The sequence below is a fragment of the Pinus tabuliformis genome, chromosome 1_2 (genome assembly GCF_031772625.1).
Source record: "Pinus tabuliformis cultivar Carrire ecotype Pingquan chromosome 1_2, CPIR1, whole genome shotgun sequence".
In the NCBI taxonomy this organism is placed as follows: Eukaryota; Viridiplantae; Streptophyta; class Pinopsida; order Pinales; family Pinaceae; genus Pinus; species Pinus tabuliformis.
Genome location: NC_142298.1, coordinates 918,028,059 through 918,045,610, shown reverse-complemented (window position 1 = coordinate 918,045,610; position 17,552 = coordinate 918,028,059). Strand labels below are relative to the sequence as shown.

The 17,552-nt window shown below is 37.4% G+C and overlaps 2 pseudogenes; both read left to right on the top strand.

Annotated features, from left to right (window-relative positions):
• The first annotated feature begins 3,169 nt into the window (after positions 1-3,169).
• LOC149208936 (HVA22-like protein k) lies at positions 3,170-4,250 on the top strand (annotated as a pseudogene).
• Positions 4,251-5,557: 1,307 nt separating this feature from the next.
• On the top strand, positions 5,558-10,025 carry LOC149208935 (uncharacterized; annotated as a pseudogene).
• Positions 10,026-17,552: the final 7,527 nt, after the last annotated feature.

Genomic DNA, 17,552 nt, shown 5'->3' with positions numbered 1-17,552 from the left:
TCCCTATTTCAGCAACATAAGTCTACCTTTAGTGGCCCTCCCCAACCCTTTGGTCCGTGTTTGATTTATAGGCCAAGAAGAGAAGTTTTGAGATCCTCTTCTAAAGGGATGAGATCCTCAAAAGGTGAGATTAGGGATCCAAAAAGATATGGAATTAGCTCCATGAACAGAGGTATTAGGCTTGAGTAAGCATCAACTCAAAGCTTTCAGTTGGGAAAGATTTGCCCAAAAACACTTCTAGAATTTACTTTTTTTATTTTTACTTCTATTAGGTCATGTGCGCAGTTCATAGTGGAAGATAGAGCACACTTTTGCACTGAATTTAATATAGAAACTAGCTTGGGAACTATGCATGTACTCAAAAATAGGTTTTTATACCATGTAATCCATAATTCTCATTCTCTTTGGAATTTTTTTAGCTTATAGCCTTGTAGGGGAATGCTTTGGAACACTTTGATGGATAGCAAAAGATCCGGATTGATGTCATTTGCCTAATGGTGAAAAAATGACATGTAACAGATTTCCCCCTAAAGTGAAAAGTCATAAAATATGTTTGAGGACTAAAACATTTTATCATGCCAAATTTTGGATTAGAGACCACGGTTGGAGACTTGAAACAATAAATCAATGGTTACAATACAATGTATAATAATCATTGAGGTAGGCATTCCCATACTCAAAGAATAAATATCTCAATGAATTAGTAGGAAAATAAAAAAATATCCATGTCAATAGAAGACACAATATGGACACGGCCATCAAATATGGATCGATTTTTACAATCATGAACATTTAAAAACTCCAAGTAGCCTATATGGATGAAACTAGATCCAAGGTATTGATCTCCATCTCTCGATCTGTAGTACGAATCTAACTATGTGAATGAATTTCTCATAGTCAAACATGGTAGAAACCACTTGATTATTATTCAATGATGTGAACCGTTAACAAGTGCAAGAGAAACCACCAATAATGACAATGGCTCTCAAGGAAATTCTAGTACAATCTATGAAGTGTGAAAATATGTCTTGAAGTCGAACACTCATAGAATCATTTGATCAAAGATCAATAATGATAACCTGTCGTCGAAGGTGAGAAACTTGTCATTAAGGCATGCAAGCTCCAAGGTACTAAAGAAGGTTTCTAGATCAACTTCGTAAATAATGATTTGAAGTCGATAGGAAGAAACTCGTCGTAGGAGGGCATATGACACGAAATAAGTATTAAGTTTTGAAGAACAAATTTGGAGTAATCCAGGACTGAATTAGGGATGGCCAACATGATTGAAGGCTACAAATTGCAAGGTAATTTTGACTGAGGTTGGAATTATCTTGCACACTTCGGCGACATGACATTTTGACTTGGCAGCATTTGACTCAAAAATAGGATGAGATACCGGTTTGAATAATTACAATGAGGTATGGTCAACTAAGAGACAAATGGATTTCCTAACCCATACACAAAGGTGATGAAGTGTCATGTTCAAGAGCGACATATTGCCTTTTGTAATATAAAAACAAACGTTCTTTCCAAAATTTCCCCCACCATTAGTGGAAAGTACCTCTTTATTTTTGTGCAAGCTTGAGGAGGATAACATATGCTTGTCCTATAAGTTCATTCTTCAGATGAGTCCTTCGGAGTCTTTTTAATGAACCCTAGGAAGGAGTGGTTCGGTCTTGTCATGATGGATGAGTCCTACACTGTTTATGTTTTATGATTCCAATGAAGGGATAAATTGATGTTGTTTTCATGTTTAAAGAGTTTGAAAAGACACGAAAAGAAAACTCATTCAACTCTTTCAACGTAAAATTTTAATGAGCCTGAAGAAAGTAAAGCTCTGCGTTTTTCATTTTTAGGGAATCAAGAGAAAAACATAAGTAAACTCTAAAATATATTTTTTCGTAAATTTAGTCTCTCAAGCCTGGAAAAGGGTAAAATAATGCAGGACAAAACTCTATTGACCATGATTAGTCAATGTATACCTTTTTCGTAAATAGTATAGTTCAGTCCATAAAAGGGTTAAAATTATACTTAATAGATGGTTGTTCATTTACTTTTATGAGTTTGAATGGTCAAATTCTCGAAAATATTTTCATGTTTTAGGGAGTTTTAAAAGGGCTTAAAGAGAACTCCAATGTTTCACTTTTTTGTAAGTTTCCATGAGTCTGAAAAAGTGATAAAAATTTACTCATCTACAAAATGATTCATTTTCGTAATTAAACCTGTGTTCTTCACATTTAAACTAAAAAATTGTCATAACTTCTCAAAAACGTAGTAAAAGCATTAAAATTTTTGAATTTTTAGAAGCCAAGGCAAAAATAATATTTAATTGGCCTAAAAAGCTTATAAAAGTCCAAAAAGTAAAAAAGTTTTACCATTTGTGTTTTTACCATTTGAGAGCTACTGAGAGTTCATTCTTACCAAAAAATTCAAAGGCGGATTCTGACCAAACCGATGGAGCAAATCATGAACCTCTTTCTCTAGGTAAGAGATCTTTCCATTATCTTCATTTTCATTTCTTACAATTTTCATTTTACCATATATTTAGCATTTTTAGGGGGTTTTATTCAATTTAAAATTTTCCCTCGATGTGCGTAGTTACTCCTCATTGGGTATGTGCACATCGACCCTTTTTGTACTACTGAAAATCATGATTTGCATGGTTTTTCACATGGGAACCACACAAATTCGCACTATTTATAAAAGAAGGTTTTGCAGAGTGACGAGGGTTTCAAAAAAAATTAATAAAATGCCCAAAATTGATGCAGGAGCATCGGAACTGACCAGCAATGTGGAAAATTGTCCACATGTTGTGGTCTGACAGGGTGAATTTTATTACTGTTTGTTCAATCTCAGTTTTACTGTAGAGGTCGATTCTTCATATAGTTTGTTATTTTAGTGATAAATGCAACTGTTTTATTGAGATTTTCTCTAATAGTAGGAGATTATGTTAGCTGTTTGTTAGAGCAATTAGTGGAGGAGATATATAAAAAAAGGTTAGTGTAGGTGTGGGGTGGCCGTTTTTTTTGTGGGCGAAAAACTCCAATTAAATAGGTAGACTGTGTTGTTGAATAAAACTGGAGATCGTCCTTTGTGAGAGGACGCCAAAGCTAAACTCTGTTGCATCACTGGTTATGAATAAAACAAGTAGTATTTGCACCAACGTGTTATGGTGGCTCGGCATTCTGAATGGAATGTATATGACTCGTGTTAATGACATGCAGGCTTATCCGTTGCCAATTCTCTAAATCAGCTCGAACTGTGGTTTCATGACCCCTAAAATCTCGCAACAAATCCTGGAAGCTGTTGAATGTCAGTTGTGATTTTAATTAATTGATTGGAACTGCTGTGCAGCGAGGAGTGATCGGTGGCGATAGAATAGACGGAGTATTCAATAGTGGCGGCCAACAAATTCCAGCAATTAGATTGAGGAAGCGCGGAGGATTCCAAGTTAATGGACGCCGAAGTTTGGACCACGTGTTCCAGGCCAGCAAAGATACAAAACCGTAAAACTACAGATGTTGTTGAGTCCTGTTGTTTCTAATGTTGTAGTTCGAACAACATGCTGCTCTGTAGGGATTTGTTTTCCGATGTACTCTACTTTTAAGGCTATTGAGAGAAAAAATAAAAAAGACCAAGATCAATGGCAGATTTACGAGGCAGTTTACGGAAGTTTCAGCATTGTGGAAGTTTTTCGAGACAAGCTTCTCTCTTGGTTTCCTTTCTATTACCATGCGAAACTGGCATTCCTAATTTGGCTTCAGCTTCCAGCTAGTTGTGGTTCGAGACATTTATACATGAAATACTTGCGTCCATTTCTCTGAAAACATCAAGAAAGACTGGATCAAATTGCAAGTGGAACCTCCTGTGAAATAAATAGATTGTTGTTACGACATCAACCTGAAATCCAGTTTGTGAAGGTTGCATTTCAAAAAAGTTTTGTGACAGTTTATCAAATTCTACAAGATATGGTTCGACCATCAAAGCCTTCAACAAGTGATGCACCACGTGGTATGACAAGGGATGCAATTAGAGAAACAGAGGTTTATTTCTGGTAGTTCGGCATTTTAACAGTAAAGAATATTGATTTATATGTATATTGAAGACTGTTGTTTGTAATTCGGTGGATTGAGCTTAGTTGCAGGTGCATTATTTTTGGTATCAGAGCCAAACTAGCAGGTGTTTGCAGCAAAAGATGCCGCCAAGGCGAGGAATTGGTCGAGGAAGACCAGAACCAAATGCAGTCCTGATAGACGAAGTGCGAAGACTGCGTGAACGAATGGAGACAATGGAAACAGCCCAGAGAAGAGCACCTGATGAGGGAGCTGAGAGTTCTTCCGAAGAATCTGAGGAAGAAGCGGAAGCAGGAGAAGAAAATGAAACTGCCAAAGTCCTCAAGATGCTGGCAAAAGTTGGAAGCAAACCCAAGATAGAAATTCCTATGTATGAAGGAAGTTTAAATGCCGAGGAGCTCATGGATTGGATCAGATCCATAGATCAGTATTTCGATTATGAAGAGATTGAGGAGAATAAGAGGGTGAAGTTTGCAGTCACTAGACTGAAGGGCCATGCAGCCATCTGGTGGGACGAGTTACAGACATCAAGAACGCGAAAGGGGAAATCTAAGATCAAGCAGTGGGATAAGATGGTAAGCAAACTGAAAGCCAAGTTTTTGCCTAAAGACTATCATTTGAATCTTTTTAAGCAGATGCAAAATTTGAAACAGAAAGGAATGTCTGTTAAAGAATATACTGAAGAATTTTACAGGTTAAATATCAGAACAGGGCATGTAGAAGATGATCTGGAGAAAGTAGCCAGATATGTTAATGGGCTAAGGTATGAGATCCAAGACGAGATTAGCCTGTTAAGTTTGAAAACTGTTGAAGATGCCTATCAAGCAAGTTTGAAAGCAGAGGAGAAAATATTGCGGAAACAGAGTCAAAGAAACAGAGGAAAGAGCTCAGCAAGAGGTAGAGGATCAGTCAGATCCAGAGGAACACAGCATCAGTTTGAAGCAGGAAGTTCAAGCAGCAGATCACTACAGATGGGTGACTCTAGTAGAGGGAGATTCGCGCCTAGAGGAAGAGGGCGGGGAAGAGATGTTAGGTTTTATACCTGTGGAGAATGGGGACATATGTCGTGGGACTGTCCTCATAACAAATCAGCAAACCAGAGAGGTGCAAATGTGGCTGAGGTAGAGCCGGAACCACCTCGACTTGTAGAGAAGGAGGAACCACCAAAGGAAGGTGAATCATTGCTGCTCAGAAGAACTTTGTTGAGATCAGAAAAAGAGATTGGAGAACCTGCGCAAAGGAAGAACTTGTTCAGAACTACATGCAAATCAAAGGGTAAGTGTTGTAAGGTTATAATTGATAGCGGGAGTACTGACAATCTTGTGTCTACAGAGATGGTGGAAAAGCTTGGGTTAACAAAGAAAGCGCATCCTGCACCTTATAAAGTATCTTGGCTTCAGAAGGGTCATCAAGTCACCGTGACAGAACAATGTAATGTGGAAATGCAGATTGGCACATACAGAGATGTGATTTTATGTGACATAATGCCCATGGACGTATGTCACCTGTTATTGGGGAGACCATGGCAATTTGACCGAAAGGTGATTCATGATGGAAGAAGAAATACATACACCATAGAAAAGGATGGAGTTAAGCATACGTTGCTGCCAGTGAAGAATGATGCTGATAAAGAGCTGCCTGAAAATAGTATCATGTTGGTGAGTGGTAAGGAACTGCTACAGGAGGTTGATAAAAGCGAAGAGGTGCATTTCGCTATCGTGGGAAGGCCAAAGGTAATTTTAACCTCCACAAATTTAAATGATTTGCCTGAAGAAATTCAATCTGTGTTAAATAGTTACATGGATATCATTGTGGATGAATTACCAAATGAATTACCACCGGTTAGAAGTATAAGTCACCATATCGACTTAATACCAGGAGCAAGTCTACCTAACAAAGCTGCATATAGATTAACTCCTCAGGAAAATGCAGAAGTTGCAAGACAGGTTCAAGAACTGATGGACAAGGGGCTGATTCGAGAAAGTCTGAGTCCGTGTGCTGTGCCAACGGTGCTTAGTCCGAAAAAGGGAGGAGAATGGCGTATATGCACCGATTCCAGAGCTATCAACAAGATAACAGTCAGGTATAGATTTCCTTTGCCCAGGATGGATAATTTAATGGATTGTTTAAGTGGATCCAAGTACTTTACTAAGATAGATCTGAAAAGCGGGTATCATCAGATCAGAATTCGGGAAGGCGATGAGTGGAAAACAGCTTTCAAAACCAACAGTGGATTGTATGAGTGGTTAGTGATGCCTTTTGGGCTCACTAATGCACCCAGCACATTCATGAGACTAATGAATGAGGTTCTGAAAGAATATACAGGTAAATTTGTTGTTGTTTACCTTGATGATATCCTAGTTTTTAGCAAAAGTAAAGAGGAGCATTTGGAACACTTGAAGTTAGTTTTGAAAACTCTGCAGAAAGAGAAACTACTAATCAATCTGAAGAAATGTAGTTTCATGAAAGAGGAGCTGGTATATTTGGGATTTGTGATTTCCAGAGACGGTTTGAAAATGGATCCGGAAAAGGTACAAGCAATCAAAAACTGGCCTACTCCCAGGAGTGTCTTTGAGGTAAGAAGTTTCCATGGACTTGCTAGTTTCTACCGAAAGTTTATAAAGGGATTTAGTCAAGTTTGTGCACCAATCCTTGAGACAATTAAGGAGGTCAATCAGCCATTTCGATGGACAGAAGCAGCTGATAGGAATTTTAATTTGTTGAAAAGAAAGATAACAGAAAAGCCTATTCTAGCCTTACCAAATTTCGAGAAAGTTTTTCAAGTAGAAACCGATGCAAGTGGAGAAGCAGTTGGTGCGGTGCTAAGCCAAGAGCAAAGGCCGATAGCATATTTCAGCGAGAAGTTAAATGATGCAAAGAAAAAATATTCTTCTTATGATAAAGAATTTTACGCTATTGTGCAGGCATTAAAAAAGTGGAGGCATTACTTGCTACCGAAGGAGTTCATCTTATATTCAGACAACCATGCTTTGCAGTTTATTAATAATCAGCCAAAGCTAAATCAGAAGCACGCCAAGTGGGTGGAATTTCTGCAAAGTTTCACTTTTGTAATAAAGCATAAAAATGGTAAGTCTAACAAAGTGGCGGATGCATTGAGCAGAGTAAGTTTTCTTTTGCAAGAATTTAAAGTGGGTGTTGTAGGATTTGATGAAATGATAGAAATGTACAAGGATGATGAGGATTTTAAAGACATCTACACAACAGTGCAGAATCTAGTGAGCCATAACAGAAGTCAATGGATGGATTATCTTATTCAAGGAGGCCTGTTATTTAAAAGCAACAAACTATGCATTCCTAAATGTTCAATGAGAGAGAACATCATTAAAGAGAAGCATAGTGGAGGATTGTCTGGTCATTTTGGACAAGACAAAACTTTCGCTCAGGTGGATGCTTTTTATTATTGGCCTAAAATGCAAACTGATGTTAAAAAGTATGTTGAGAAATGCAGGGTATGCCAATATGCCAAAGGAAGGAGTCAAAATACCAGACTATATCAGCCATTGCCTATACCAGATCGACCATGGGATGCAGTGAGTATGGACTTTGTTTTGGGATTGCCAAAAACTCAGAGAGGAAACGATTCTATTTATGTTGTTGTAGACAGATTTTCTAAAATGGCTCATTTTATTGCTTGTAAGAAGACTAATGATGCCACACACATAGCAAATTTGTTCTTTTCAGAGATTGTAAGATTGCATGGTTTGCCTCTAAGTATTGTATCAGATCGAGACACTAAATTTGTAGGGCATTTCTGGAGGACACTTTCGAAGAAACTGGGAACTAAACTCAGTTTTAGTTCAGCTTACCATCCTCAGACGGATGGACAAACTGAAGTTGTAAACAAAAGCTTGGGGAATATATTAAGAAGTTTAGTACATCAGAATCCCAAACAGTGGGATTTGGCATTAGCTCAAGCTGAATTTGCTTACAATGACACACCAAACTGAAGCACTGGAATGAGTCCATTTCAGATTGTCTTTGGAATGCATCCGAGAGGAGTATATGAGCTAAGAGACTTGGGGAAACAGGAAGCCAGAAGTGCAAGTGCTGAAGATTTTGCTGAACAAATGCAGAAGCTACAGGAAGAGGTTAAAGGTAAACTACAGGAAAGCAGCCAGAGATACAAGCAGAGAGCAGATTTGAGAAGGAAAGAAAAAGAGTTTCAGGTAGGAGATTTGGTCATGGCATATTTGAGAAAAGAGAGATTTCCTACAAAAACTTACAATAAGCTGAAACTGAAGAAGATAGGACCCTGTAAAATCAAAAGGAAATTTTCAGCCAATGCATATGAGATTGAGTTGCCGGAAGGGATCGGAATATCTCCCATTTTTAATATTGCAGACTTGTATCCATTTAAAGAGGCAGAAATAGAGTTGCCGACTGAAACTATAGGTGATGAAGTTCAAACTGTGGATTGGGAAGAACAGGTACCAAAAACATCCAAGAAAGAAGTTGAAGCTATTTTAGATCAAAGGATATCCAAGAAAACGCGAGGACAGACATATTTTCAGTATCTTGTCAAGTGGAAAGAGCAGCCAATGGAAGATTCCAGTTGGTTGACAGCAACTGAATTGCAGAAATACGGCATAAATCCTGGAAGTTTTAAGAATAAATCTTTTCTTCTCCGGGAGTCTGATGCAGGAGCATCGGAGCTGACCAACAATGTGGAAAATTGTCCACATGTTGTGGTCTGACAGGGCGAATTTATTACTGTTTGTTCAATCTCAGTTTTACTATAGAGGTCAATTTTTCATATAGTTTGTTATTTTAGTGATACATGCAACTGTTTTTATTGAGATTTTCTCTAATAGTAGGATATTATGTTAGCTGTGTGTTAGAGCAGTTAGTGGAGGAGATATATAAAAAAAGGTTAGCGTAGGTGTGGGGTGGCCGTTTTTTTTGTGGGCAAAAAACTCCAATTAAATAGGTAGACTGTGTTGTTGAATAAAACTGGAGATCGTCCTTTGTGAAAGGACGCCAAAGCTAAACTCTGTTTCATCACTGGTTATGAATAAAACAAATAGTGTTTGCGCCAACGTGTTATGATTGCTCTGCGTTCTGAATGGAATGTATATGACTCGTGTTAATGACATGCAGACTTATCCGTTGACAGTTCTCTAAATCAGCTCGAACTGTGGTTTCATGACCCCTAAAATCTCGCAACAAATCCTGGAAGCTGTTGAATGTCAGTTGTGATTTTAATTAATTAATTGGAACTGCTGTGCAGCGAGGAGTGATCGGTGGTGATAGAATAGACGGAGTATTCAATAGTAGCAGCCAAAAAATTCCAGCAATTAGATTGAGGAAGCGCAGAGGATTCTAAGTTAATGGACGCCGAAGTTTGGACCACGTGTTCCAGGCCAGCAAAGATACAAAACCGTAAAACTACAGATGTTGTTGAGTCCTGTTGTTTCTAATGTTGTAGTTCAAACAGCATGCTGCTCTGTAGGGATTTGTTTTCCGGTGTACTCTACTTTTAAGGCTATTGAGAGAAAAAATAAAAAAGACCAAGATCAATGGCGGATTTACGGGGCAGTTTACGGAAGTTTCAGCATTGTGGAAGTTTTTCGAGACAAGCTTTTCTCTTGGTTTCCTTTCTATTACCATGCGAAACTGGCATTCCTAATTTGGCTTCAGCTTCCAGCTAGTTGTGGTTCGATACATTTATACATGAAATACTTGCGTCCATTTCTCTGAAAACATCAAGAAAGACTGGATCAAATTGCAAGTGGAACCTCCTGTGAAATAAATAGATTGTTGTTACGGCATCAACTTGAAATCCAGTTTGTGAAGGCTGCATTTCAAAAAAAAATTGTGACAGTTTATCAAATTCTACAAGATATGGTTCGACCATCAAAGCCTTCAACAAGTGATGCACCACGTGGTATGACAAGGGATGCCATTGGAGAAACAGAGGTTTATTTCTGGTAGTTCGGTATTTTAACAGTAAAGAATATTGATTTATATGTATATTGAAGACTGTTGTTTGTAATTCGGTGGATTGAGCTTAGTTGCAGGTGCATTAAAAATGTTTTGCAAAAATTATCACATTTTTTTCTAATCATCCTCCATGGTTATTTTCAAGGATTTTCTTTGCAAAAATGGAATCGAGGGAGAGAGAACACGAAGATCAAGATTCAACAACTTTAAATAACCCAGAAACACTATAGACCTTAAGAGATTGTGGTCTATGCAAATTTTTCATGATCCTAGGCATGAAGGCTTAGCTAGATTTATTGGCATGGATGGTAAGAACATGGAATGTTCAGGAACAATGTGTCAATATTGGAGACCACAAACTTACCATAGATGTTGTTGACATATATTTTCTAACTAGGCTTTCACACCATGGGGTTGATATTTCTTTATATGGGCATAGACAAGGTGGAAAAACAACATCAACTTACCTACAACAACATTTTTTTGGGGGGGGTGAGGGGGGGTGGCAACTCAAAGATGGATGGATTGACATCAAAACTATTAAGAGGCTTATGTTGAGGACCATTGCTTTCATTGTTGCACGATTGTGTGGAAGTGTATCGCTTCATGTGCTCACTAAGGCTCAAATGCATATTTCTATGGAATGTGCACATCCTACCATTTTCAACTGGTGTGAGGGGGTTTTTGCCAATCTCAAAGGGCAACTGACTAGAGTAAAGACTGTAAAAATCAAAAAATTTGGGTATGTTGCCATCGTGATCTCACTTGCTCTAGAGAGGATTCCCCTTTTTGCCCCACAAGTATCTATAGATGTAGGAGTACCTCTATATCCTCATATGCTACCGTGGGTTTCATTGATGGCACACCACGGAGGTGGTGATGGCTCGAGTGTGAGATATACTCCTAAATTTTTTGGGTGTTTGGAACGCCAAATCATCATGATCAAGGACTTTCTGTATGCAAGCATGTATTACACTGGTGATCCATATATCCCACTTCCTGCAGGAATGTAGTGGGGTGACATAAGTAAAACATACATTTTGGTTGTTTTTTGTTTTTTGCAATCCAAAAATAACTATCTAAAATAATCATGCAGATGTGGCCCTAGTCAAACTAGCAGGACTACGTCGATTTGAAGGACATGGTGAGTAACCAACAACTCCTACGGTACCGAACCTTGATGCATCAAAGGATTTAAGTGAGCTTGAGCACAACTTGGAGAGATTGATTTTGGATATCCTAGATGTTGGGATCGATGATTTTCCTATCCATTACCAGAGGCATACCGTGGGAGTTCCTGGGCCGATCAGTCACTTTCCACAATGAGCAGCTCGCACCATTGTCTGTTACCATGATCATCATGCTTATCTGCTAGTCATAGGGCTAGATTTTGTTTTTTGATATATCAACATGTTCAGATAATAAAGGCCACAGGGCCTCATATGTCTTGGATGACATTTTGTAAAGCCACACTTTTTACAAACATTTTGATTAATGGAAACTACTACTATTATCTCAGTTTATCTTGTACAATATGTGGATGGATATTGTTTTTATTTCTTACATATGTTATAAATGTCAATTTAACACATAATTAGCGAATGCATCAGTTAATGTGTTTAAATGTTTTAGAATTTGTTCATATTGAATGTAATCAGATTCTCTCTCCAAGAGATGAACCCGCAAAAACGTTCTTAACATTGTAGAAATTCTTACCAAATAGACACCATTTAAAGGTAATACTATGAGTTGAGAATCTAACCTAATGATCAATCAACAAATACCAAATGAAATGGCATCACACAACAACTCAATAACTACACTATATTCTGTGATGTTATTCATTGTTAGACCAAGGCATATTCCATGAATACTAACTAACTCATAAGTAGGTGAATAAATAACCCAAGCTACGGAAGAAAAATTATGAGTACTATGACTAGCACCATCAATAAAGCCAATGTAAGTTTGAGGAAGTGTCAACATTTGAAAATCAATTGTAACACAAGATAAGTAGGAGAAGTAGCAGAAAATTGTAAAAAGATGCTAAAATTGCCAACCACATAAAAAATATGATACAACAATGTACAAAGTCTTCACGGAGTGAATTAAGCATAGTATTTCTTTAGGTAAAGACCATTTCTAGGCTTTCCTAAGGAAATGTCATCATAATCAACTAGCTCATAAGCCCCTTTTTCCGATACACATTTTACAATATAAGGACCATGCCATATGGGCTCGAATTTACCGACACCTAATTTATCATGCTCTTGATCATAAACCAAGACTAGGTCACCTTTCAAATATGAGAGAGGATTTACATTTTGATCAAAATGTGCCTTAACTCATTTCTTATGAGTCTCACTAGCTAATGCAACATCATGACAAGTCTCATTTAATCGTGCTAAGTATAAAAAAGGCTTCTCCTTTGCAGAAGTGGCTAGTAATAATTCAATTTCGAGTTTTAATGATGGGATTTCACATTCAATAGGTAAAACTATGTCTAGACCGTAAACCAGTTGGAAGGGAGTAAAAATACTTGAAGTTTTTGTTGAGGTACAATATCCCCACAAGGCTAGAAAGAGCATCAGATGCCAATTTCATTTATTAATTTCGACAATCATTTTAATCATGGTAGTCAAAATCTTGTTTATGAATTCTACTTGTCTATTTTCTTGTGGGTAATAGGGATTGGAATAGTCATAATGCAAGCCTAGCTTTGAAGTAAGTTCGGTCATCATAAAATTTTGAAAATAGCTACATGGTCTGTGACGATGGTTTGTGGAACACCGAACCTAGAAATCACATGATTGAATATGAAAATAGTGAAAATTTCACCATCATCTTATATGCAGGCATCACCTTGACCCATTTTGTAAAATAATCCATAGCTAGGATAATATACCCATTCCCCCTGACCGAGTGAGGGTTACATGTAATGAAATCGATGCCCCATTTTGTAAAAGGACTGACAACAATGATTAGGTGAAGAGTAGCTGGAGGTGCACGAATTTTGTGATGGTATATTTGGAAATTGTGGCATTTCTGGACCATAGTTATACAATCTTTGAACATCGAAGGCCATAAATACCCAGCGTGCAAGACTTTTTGGGCAGTGGAAAACCATGACATATGACTGTCACAAACTCCAGAATGTCAATCATTCAATGCTTTTTAAACTTGCTCATGAGTCAAACATCATCTAAAGATGGAATCAACACCATGATGATAAAGTGTATCACCAAAAATAATGTATTGTTGGGATTGGTACTGAATACGGCGACAGTCCATTCGAGTTAATTTTGGTCGAAAAGTCTCAATTTGAAGATACATGATAATATCTCCATACCAAAGGTCTAAAGTGTTGATAAGAAAAAGTGTTTCATATAGAAGAGAATCCTCTGCCATGGTTTCTATCTCAGTATAGGGAAAGTCACATAACAATTTAGAAAACACCAATGATTTCTTGGACTTAGATTTTATGAATTCTAAATCAAATTCTTGTAGGATAACTATCCATTTAGAATATTTTCCCCCTAGAAATTGTCTCATAAGAATGTAAACCATATGGTTTCAATTTGAAATTATTGTTGTTTTATGTAAGAGAATGTAGTGACGAAATCTTTGGACAACTTGAATAGCTGCCAAAGGCAATTTTTCCGTGTGTGTATTTTATCTCAGTTTTTGTAAGATTTATACTCAAATAGTATATCACATTTTCATCATTCAACTCATATTCTTGAACTAAAACCATGCCAATGGTGACATCGGATGCAACTAAACACAAAAAGTAATATTGATGATAATCGGGCAGATGCAACAGTGATGTATGAATCAACACATGTTTGAGTGCATCAAAAGCTTTTTTAGCAACTTCATCCCATGTAAAAGATATGCTCTTTTTCAACAGTCGATTAAAACCTTTAGTTAGCTTAACATGGTTCGGGATGAATCGACGTAAAAAGTTTGCTTTCCCTTGCAAAATTTGGAGTTGGTGCACGCTGGAAGGAGGCAAATTCAGAATAGCCTCTACCTTAAGTGGATTGACATGAATGCCTTCTTTTGGTACACAAATCCCAGTAATCGACTAAATTTTACACAAAAAAACATATTTTTGAGGATTCAAGCATGTATTGTAATGTCAACATCTGATAAAACTAGCTCTCAAATGCATTGGATGATCTTATTGCTTCAATAACTGAGCTGGTAAATCATCCAAATAAGGTTATACAATATTATTGATATCGTGAAAAGTGTAAGACATGGCCCGTTGAAAGGTTGCATTAACATTCTTTAATCCAAATGGGAGTTTCCGATAAGAAAAAGTTCCCCATGGAAAAATGAATATGGTTTTATGATGATCAACAAGGAGTATGTTGATTTGGTTGTATTCGGAAAATCCATCCATAAAAGAGAATATTTCATTACTGGCACAATTGTCAATGATTTGGTCAATATAAGGGGTAGGATAGTTGTCTTTGGGACAAGCCTTATTAATATCCCTATAATCTATGCATACTTTGATGGTCCCTTTCTTTTTGTTAACAGGAACAATATTGGAAACCCAATCAATCAAGGGAACAAGATAGATAAAAACTTGATTTAAGTAGCTTTTCAACCTCAACTTTGATAGTAGCAGCCTTTCGTGGATGCACTGGACGTAATCTTTGCCTAATAGGTTTAGCATTTGGGTAAGTCTTAATTTCGTGAACAACAATACTCGGGTCAATTCTTGGCATTTCCTCATAAGACCAGGCAAAAATGTCACGAAATTCTTGAAATAGGGCTTTGTATGTTTGAATTTCTTCAAGTGAGCATGAAGCACCTATGTGAATGTTCTCGATAATTCCATATTTGACTGAGATATTAATTGGAATGGTTGTAGATATAATTCCTAAGTTCTTTTCAAATTCAAATTGAAGAATTGACATAGGACATTCAAGATTATCTACGATGTTAGACAAAAATATGGTAGAAAAATCATTTTCATTTTTAAAAAACATGAACTTTGAAATGTGAACTGATACGATTACCCATTTTTTTAAGGTAACAACAAAATCATTTTATTTTGAAAAGTGTTGATTCAGAATACACCTTTTTTTATTTGGAGCATATTTTAGACACTTTAAATTTTCTTATGAACATTTTTTTTAAATGTTAATGATTTTCATGTTGATTTTGAAAAGTATTGATGAGGGGATATCCTTTATTTTTCCTTCAATCCTTGGAATAATCTTTGTATCCCCGTGCAACATCAAACTCAAACACTGTACTAGTTCTTCAAAGCCAACGCAATATATCTTTCCACACAATTTTGATAATAGCATTCCACTCGGATGTTTACCACTCGAAAGGCATTGAAGCGAGTGGTCGGTGAAGAGAGCTAGGGTTTGTAATAGAAGTTAAACATTGGGCACCATGGAGAGGAAAGAGGGGGGGAGTTCCACTCCATCCTACAGTCAAGCGGTCTCTAATGATTTTAAGAAACCTCTGGAGGCTGAAACCAGAATTTTAGGAGGAGGGAAACATAACAACAGAGGTACACTGGTGCATGAAAATATGCAAGAAGAAGTTAGAAGAGAAAAATTAATAGAAGGAGAAAATCATAATGCAGACACCAGAAATTGAACTGGACCGTGTAAGCCTAGGGAAACCATCACACCCAGAGTGGTGTTAAGTGATCCAGCGCTACAGGCGCATAGGGAACACATGGTGACTTACGCAGTCATTTGTAAATTCATGGGGTTATGGCCAACGGAGAAGGCTTTACAGGCATGGATAAAGAATCATTGGAAACCTAAGGGGGATATAGATCTGCACCTTGGATCAAAGGGTTTCTTCACTGTAGTTTTTACTAACATTGAGGATAAAGACAAGGTGTTTGAAGGAGGACCCTACTTCTATCATGCTGCAGGCCTCTATATGCAGCCTTGGGTGATGAATTTTGTCCCAGAGCGTGAGACATTCACTTCAGTACCGGTTTGGGTAAGACTCTACTCCTTACCACTAGATTATTGGCAGCCAGAATCATTAAAAGAAATAGGAAATAAACCAAGGCATTTTGTAAAAATATCATAGGCCAGTAAGCGGGGAAAGTATACCTCCTTTGCCCATATATGCGTAGAGATGGACCTCTCTGGAGCTCCACCGGATGAAGTAATTTTGGAAGTTTTTGATGAAGAATGGGTACAAGCGGTGGACTCTGAGCATGTTCCTTTTAGATGCCGCAAATGCCATGAACATGGGCATCTATTCAGGGATTTCCCCTTAGACAAAATGGAAAGCAAAACTAAAGCTACCTCAGGGAAAGAAACTGAAAGCTTCAACAAAGTGGGAAATAGAGGTAAAGGAGGGAGAAAGTACCAAAATAAAATCAACAAGGAAAAGCAGCCAAGTCAGAATAGGTACAAGGTACTAGAAGAAGAAGAGGAGCACGATAAAACAAATTAGACTCTGGAGGATAACCCTTTGGAGAAGGAAAAGGAAGAGAGTATGGAGAACACACATGACAACAATCAAAAAAAGGAGGATCTGCTGAACACTATGGAACTTGATAGGGACCAAGAGATGATCCTGAGCGAAGTGGGAACAGGGGATCATGAACTGCAGGATATTCTTGATAGGGAGCATCTAGATCTAGAAATGTTTCTGGAGCAGGGAACATCCAAAGGAATGTATTTTCTACCACAAGAGGAGTTCAATAGAGTGCAACAATTGTTCATATGGAGAACTCAGGAAAAAGGTTTGGGAGTCAAAAGAAACCATGAGATTCATGACAACGAAGGGGTGAAAACAATGAAGGAAACATCGAGACTAGCTCTTAGGAACCCAGGCAGGAAAAGAGGTAGGAAAAAACAGAACGAGCTGCTGATAGAGTGTGGAAAACTCATGATTGATTCAGGTAAGATGAAAGACCTAACCAGTTACTCATTTACAAATCTTTCTTAATGAAGCTCACAACATGGAATATTAGGGGTCTAGGGAGTAAAAGGAAACAAAGGAATCTTAGCAATAGAATGAAAGAAGAAAAACCAGATATGATTTTCATCCAGGAAACAAAATGTTCAGTAGAAAAAATAAGAGAAATACACAGCAAATGGCTGACTAAATATGAATATCTAGAAGTTAAAGCAGACAAAACAACAGGAGGAATTCTCACACTTTGGAACCCTCAGAAACTAGGTATCCTAGATGTTGAAGCATCTAGGAACTACTTATCAGTGGTTATTCAACCTTTTGGGGACAAAGAAGTTTATTTAATCACAAATGTTTATGGTCCACAGAAGCCTGAAGATAAACTAAGGCTTCTTACTTCACTGGAGAATCTAAGAGACAGACATTCGAGCATCCCCTGGATTTTGGGAGGGGACTTTAATATGATCAGGTCCCTGTTAGAAAAAAAAAGGTGGAACCAGATCACTAGGCAGAGACTCCATAGCATTTCAGAATTTTATAAACAATATGAGGCTAGTAGACATAGAGACAAGTAATGGCATCTTTACCTAGAATAAAAAAAGG